This window comes from Staurois parvus, unplaced genomic scaffold (genome assembly GCF_062004578.1).
Source record: "Staurois parvus isolate SC_StPar_1 unplaced genomic scaffold, SC_StPar_1.0 ptg000503l, whole genome shotgun sequence".
Taxonomy (NCBI): Eukaryota; Metazoa; Chordata; class Amphibia; order Anura; family Ranidae; genus Staurois; species Staurois parvus.
In genome coordinates, this window is record NW_028318299.1 from 109,189 (window position 1) to 116,301 (window position 7,113).

The 7,113-nt window shown below is 44.1% G+C and overlaps 1 long non-coding RNA gene across 1 annotated transcript in view; it reads left to right on the forward strand.

Annotated features, from left to right (window-relative positions):
• LOC149451943 (uncharacterized) overlaps nt 1–4,156 on the forward strand; it is a 32,739-nt gene extending 28,583 nt beyond the window's left edge. Inside the window, exon 2 of the long non-coding RNA XR_016314954.1 lies at nt 4,063–4,156. This is a non-coding gene — a long non-coding RNA (uncharacterized LOC149451943). The remainder of the gene's footprint in view (nt 1–4,062) is intronic.
• The last annotated feature ends 2,957 nt before the right edge of the window (nt 4,157–7,113 follow it).

Sequence of the window (7,113 nt, forward strand, 5' to 3'; positions counted from 1 at the left end):
ACGATTGCTGAACATATGAATGAGCCCTGAGGGGCGTTACAAAAATGTTTCAAATCCACATTCCAGGAGGAGCGCCGTGACATCATTTATTCAGATATGAATGTAATTCTATCCTCGGGACTAGAACATATGAATGTTGTAGCCAAGAGAATGAGTTCACGTGTGAACACCTCAAATGTCATATGCAAGTAAATGGGCAGAACAATGCAAGCAGTTTTTACACTACAAGTTTCTGGCAGTCATGTCCAATAGCCCAACAGCCAGGCAGTCATGCCCAATACAAACATACCCTGTGCCCAATGGTGTGTTTAGATTTTGTGCTGCCCTAGGCACCCGCTGCAGAGAGAGCCTGACATTGACCAACAACACCCTTCCAGTACCACTGCCCCCCATACACCAGCCACCATCCCCCATGGCGAGAGAGATTAAGACACTCACCTTTGAAGCTCTGGACATCCCCAGGAACGAGAGTCTGGCTGTGCATCCAACGTCATGTAACCCGTAGCCTCTCACGGAACCCACCAGGTCCCCATGCCACATGTGTCCCTTCTTCCGTGGGGCAGTGCTGCCCCCCCCCTGAAAAATGTCGCCCTAGGCAAATGCCTTGCCTGTGCCCATTCCTTACCCACTTGAGCTCCTGCCGCTCGTCAATCCTGAAAATAATGCCTTCCAGATGTCAGGTGCTTTGGGGTCGCAGATCCCACCGAAGGCCCCTTTCCAGGTTTCCCTTTGCCGGTTGGCATTTTTCATGCAACCATCACAAATAATTGCTGTCCGGCAGCGGGACAGGCGGAAGGTTTTGTGCCATCACCGTAGGATTGTGTCTAATGCCATACAGGCTGCTGGAAGAGACTGAAAATAAGTTCATTTCAAAAACCAGCCCTACTCCTGGGAGCTGCAGGACTGAGGAGGCCCTTTCTAGGTCTTACTGACACTCCAGCACGTGTTGGAGCAAAAAGGCAAAGAATTGGCAGACCCTCCTGCTTTGTAAACTGGTTCTTATCTACCTGAAAAGGTCCAATTCTGCTGCTTTTCTGCCTTCGGTCAACAAACATGAAGACAAACACGAGTGTACCTTAACCCCTTAGGAGAACCTTTATGGTGACAACGTGTATGGTCTGTGTCATGATTTCAGACGGGTGTGAACTTATTCTGCAAACAATCTTGTCTATGTTATTGTATACATATAATGTCCAATTCAATATGTATGTGGTACATGTGAAAAGACGTATCTATGAATCACATATACAGGTTCTGCTTCTTTACAATCATCTAAGCCAGGGGTCTCCACACCATGGACCATAGGCCACTACAAGATTTCATCCAGCCCCCAGCTACGGTCAGTGCTATATCCTCAATATGGGCAGAGGTTGCCTATGATCTACACTTCTGATGTAAGGGGGGAGGGGGAGCTAAAGGGATCCTGGATGTAAGGGGGAACTCTGATGGAGATCCTGACGTAAAGAAAAACTCTTATAGAGACCCTGATATAAGTGGGAACTCCAGTGGGCAAACTGATGTAAGGGGGGACTTTCATGGGTACCCTGATGTAAGGGGGATTCTGATAGGGATGTTAATGTAAGGGGGACACTGAAAGTGAACCCTGATGTCAGTGGGGACTCTGATTGAGACCCTGATGTAAGGAGAAGAACTCTGATGAAAAGCCTGATATAAGAGGGCACTCCAACGGGGAACCTGATGTAAGGGGGGACTCTGATGGGGATACTGATGTAAGGGGGACTCTGACTGTAATCCTGATGTAAGGGGGGAACTCTCATGAGGCTCCTGATGAAAAGGGTGCTCTGGTAGGCACCTTGATAGGTGACTCTGATTGGGACCCTGATGTAAGGGGGACTCTGTTGGGGAATCTAATGTAAGAAGGGGAACTTTAAATAAGACCCTGATACAAGTGGGCACTTCAATGGGGAACCTGATGTAAGTGGGGACTTTGATTAGGACCTTGATGTAAGTGGGGAACCTTATGTGACAAGGGAAACTCTTATGAAGACCCTGATACAAGTGGGCACTCTGATGGGGAACCTGATATAAGGAAAACTCTGATGGGGACCTTGATGTAAGGGGGACTGTGATTGGGCCCTGATGATCAAGTGGGGACTTGGATTGGGACCCTGATGTAATGGGTGACTCTGGTGGGAAACCTAATGTAAGGAGGGGAGCTCTGATGAAGACCCTGATACAACTGGACACTCTGATGGACAACCTGATGTAAGGAGGACTCTGATGGGGACCCTGATTTAAGGGAGACTCTGATGTAAAGGAGACTGTAATGGGGACCCTGAGTGAAGGGGACTCTGATTGGAACCCTGATGTAAAGGGGACTGTAGTAGGGACACTGATGGAAGGGAGACTCTGATGTAAGGAGAAATATGATAGTAACAAGGGGCCCTTGTACTGAAAAGTGGAGACCCCTGATCTTATCGCACTGCGAGTCTGCCAGACAGGACCAATCTGATTGAGTACAAAACAATCTTTTGCAGTCTATAATGAAGTGAAATACTCACAATGCCAAAGACCATGTGATCCTGGCTGCCCAGATTTTAGGCCGCCATAGGGAGATCAGCTGTTATTTTATCCATTTTATGATAGAAGTCCAAACACAACAACCCAGCCTGTTACAGGGGCTAGAAGGTCCCCTCTTCATCAGGGCTTTACAAGATAACATAAATAATGAATATGTAAATCAGAATATGAATAATAATAAGAAGATTAAAAAAATAAAGGTAAATATAAAATTATATGGAATATCTATGATGTGGAAGTAATATGGGAATTGTTGAAAGAAAATGTCCTGTCAATGAAAAAGAGTTCAGCTGTCCATTTCCCTGGAGCTCAGAGGTCAATCCAACTATTTCCAAATGTCCAAAAATTCTTCCTGCGCCTAGTAAAACACTCTAATACAGGTTCTATCCTGCTGCTGTGCACTGTGATCAACACAAACAATGAAAAAAAGGAAAAAACAGCGCAAACATAGACCTTTACATGAAATCAATATTACAAAGTGCAAACATAAGTGAAAAATTGATCAGTGGTAAAGTCCATCAAAATAAACCAAAGTTCAAAAAATATTAGTGCAAAAAAGAAAAAGAAAAAAGAAAAAAAGAAAAAAATATTTTCAAATTCTTCTTCTAATATAGAGGAACTTCCACCTTCCACCCGTGAAAACCAATATCAAATGCACTCACCAGATAAAGGTGAAAAAAACGCCTCTTAGGAATTTTATGGGATCCTACACCCTCTTTCGTATCCACTCTATAGGAATCCTCCTCTCCACCATAGGCTCCACCATCCGACCAGGGAGAAAAAAATCTCAGATAGTGTAATATTGTAAGACACCATTCATAAGTGAAATCAAGGATTAAGGTCACTCACATTCAATTCAATTTAAAAAGGCATATTTATTAGGATCAGTTTCTTCCAGATAAACAGTAGATGCAAGGCAACCTCCCACGGAATCTCACATCACAGCTCCAGGTTTCAGCAGAAGCTCTACAGAGACACCGCATATACAGATCCCAAAAGATGGCCGCTGGAACGCACCGCTCAGCGTGCGCTCCACTCACCGGAAGTGACGTCAGACGTACGGAGTACAAACCGGAAATGCGTCAACGCGTTTCGCCCCTCCCATCGGGCGTTCTCAAGACCTTTCCGGTTTGTACTCCGTAGGCGTTTTTTTCACCTTTATCTGGTGAGTGCATTTGATATTGGTTTTCACGGGTGGAAGGTGGAAGTTCCTCTATATTAGAAGAAGAATTTGAAAATATTTTTTTCTTTTTTTCTTTTTTCTTTTTCTTTTTTGCACTAATATTTTTTGAACTTTGGTTTATTTTGATGGACTTTACCACTGATCAATTTTTCACTTATGTTTGCACTTTGTAATATTGATTTCATGTAAAGGTCTATGTTTGCGCTGTTTTTTCCTTTATTTCCAAATGTATATTCTGCAGTTTTTTCTTTGTTTTTATCTTTTTCCTTTCTTGATTTTGTTTTTTTGTTTGTTTGTCTTGTTATAATTTCAACTTTGAATGTTTATATTCTCTTTAGACCTGAAGAAGAGGGAAGCCTTAACACCCCTGAAACGTATCGGATGGTTGTTTTTGGTCTTCTATGATAACTAAAATAAATACTTGGAATCTTCGTTTATATAGTTCAAGTGGAGTATGTTCTTTGACGCAGGCCCAGTATAGGCCCCCTTTGGGACTACCCATCTAAGGGTACCTACAACTGAGGAGTATGGAAGTTCTGATCGGTCACCCCCGTGTTACATTTGAATTCAGACTGTACAGTTCTGGTTTTTAATGGGTGGAAGAAGGAGGAGGCATACTTGTGTGTGTATGTATGGGAAATACCTGATCATATGGACATTCCTTTATTTCTAGAGTTGGGCGTCTGGCTGGGAACATGTAAATTACTAAGATGGTGGAGTTTCAACATAATTCAGATGTTTGGTACCCCATTGTCAAAAGGAAAGATCCATAAGCTGCACATCAAAGGCAGACCCATGTACATGAGGTGAGATGAATAGCAGCCTCAGCCCAGACTCTAGCCAGGCCATGCCCAATGCATTTCAGATCCAGTAATTACTCTCCCCCTTCCTGTTGTGCAGATCAGCCCCCCTGCCGACATTCAATTCACCAGCTGCCTGCGTCCCCCTGCTGCCCTGGGCCCCATACATGAAGACTGGAGATATGTACTTAGCTACAGACCTGTACACATTGATTAGATGGATAAAGGGATTGGGAGAGTGGCTTGACATTCTCCCAATGGGGAGTTTACCAGAGTCTTCCATGCTCTGAGCGAGGTTTGAATAGTTGAGGGAAGGTGAGAAATATTTCCAACGTAGGTCCAACATAATTCAGATGTTTGGTAGCCCATTGTCAAAAGGAAAGAGCCATAAGCCACACCTCAAAGGCAGACCCATGTCCATGAGGTGAGATGAATGGCAGCCTCAGCCCGGACTCTAGTCAGGCCACACACCAATGTGTTTCAGTTCACCCCTTGGAGCTTAGTCAAGATTAAGCTTCCAGAGGCTAAGTGAAATGTATTGGGCCAACGCCTGGCTCTAGTTCAGGCTGAGACAGCCATTCATCTCACCACATGCACATGGGTCTGCCTTTGATGTGCAGCTTATGGATTATTCCTTCTGACTCTGCTGCAGCTTGGAGCTAAGACAAGCTCCCTATCCCAGCCAGCAGTCTAGTTTGGACTTCACCTCCCTACCTGAGCAGCACCTAATTTTGTCTTTTTGGTACCCCATCTAATTCCTGTTGAAAGAGAACGATAGGAAGGACCCCTAGCCCACATGACCATTGATGGTGGTGAATTAGGGTCCTGCTACCACAGGGAACATTGCTGGATTGGAGAGAAAGGTATAGTGCTGGATGAGTTGTAGTAAAGAAGATGAGGGCATGGATTTAAGGACAACTACAATAAAGTGAAGTTGTCCTTTAAGGTTGTTTTTGATAGTTTTCCTAAAGGGATCTCATCAGAGTAATTAAATGTAAATAAACGTACACTGCAATAAAATAGGTATTCTACTTACCTCTATGACAGCTGGTGTCTCCTACCTTCCTTCTGTTAAAGCACTGCTGTCTACATAAGACTCTTCTGCATGAAACACATTTGGAAGTATGCTGTGGTTCCTTCCTCCAACCCTTTCATCACTATGGGACTCATCAAGAGGAAGAAGGAACCATGGTGCACAGCAGGGAACATGGGCTTCCAACACTACTGAAGTGCTACATGCCAAAGAGACTGCCAGAGGCTGCTGCGCTGGACAAGAAGGGAGGAATCAAAAACAGGCAATGCCTCTTCTCTAGGAGGTCAGTTTTTTAGATTTTTATGACTTTGACAAACTGCTTTAAGAATGCTGGGGGCTTTACTTTCAATAGACTTTTATGAAGTTTTCAATAAACACACTGAACAGCTCATTCCAGCAGAGGCCAACTGTTTAGGTCCCGAAGGTCTTTTCTCATAGTTGCACCCACAGCCAGGCACAGTCACTCCTTTGGCTCAAAGAACAGTCTAGGGGTACAGTCTAGGAATATGTTTTTCTGATGCTTTTTTGCAGAACTTGAACAGGGATAGGAGTAGGGTAACTATGGGATACTTCACCAACTTTAAGCAGCAATTTGCATTATCTTCCTCCCAAAAATATGAACACAGTCCTTGCTTGCAACAAATATTTGACTGAGCTATACCAGGCCAACATCAATATTGTCCCCCTTGAGCAATGCAGACTCTAGCACAAGAGTAGCAGAACACAGTCTCAGAGATCTCTTACCCCAGTTTGTACTCACAGACCCAAACCCTCACAGACAGCCTGCCAGTCATCTTCAATGGATTTCAGCAGAATAGGCCTCCAGCTAGCCTACCTGGGACCTTGATGGGCAGCAGACACATGGCAGGCTGCCCAGAAGTGCAGCTGCCCTCCAGGCTGTGATTTCCTCCTCTAGGACAAAAACCCCTCTGCACCAAATCTCAGAATATTTATTCTCCCTCCCAGCCACCACCTGGGCACCTCTCTCCAAGGATTGGACAGGGCTGCAAAAATAATTAGCTGCAGATTTGGCTCTCCCAGCCCACCATATTCCAGAACCCTCCCGACAGGCAGAGGGAAGCAGTCAATCCTGCAGCCAGTGAAACAGAACGGACCAAAATAATTAGCTCCACTGATTACACAGAGCTAGTAACTAAAGTTTACCTAACCTGACACCTACAGTATCTAGGAGGTGCTACAATACAAACAAGGAAGTTTTCAATACATATACAACAAGGAATTCCCAATATTGATCCAGCAGTAAAGATAGTAATTATGAGTAATAACCAGGTTTCACAACCAGTAATGTAGATTCATAGGTCCCACAAAATCAGGTCCAGGGAAAAGAAAACCAACAGAATGTAAACAAAAAGAAGTAAACAGCTCTAAAGAGAAGAGCCTTTAAATGGGTCAGGGTCAGATATCAAAGGGACTAGCATATACCAATCTTAATCACTAATAATGACTTATCCTCATCACTGGGTCATCAACAATGTATTGAAGTGCTAGATCCACGTCTAGAAGAGTACCAACTCACCCATGGATGCAATTGTTTG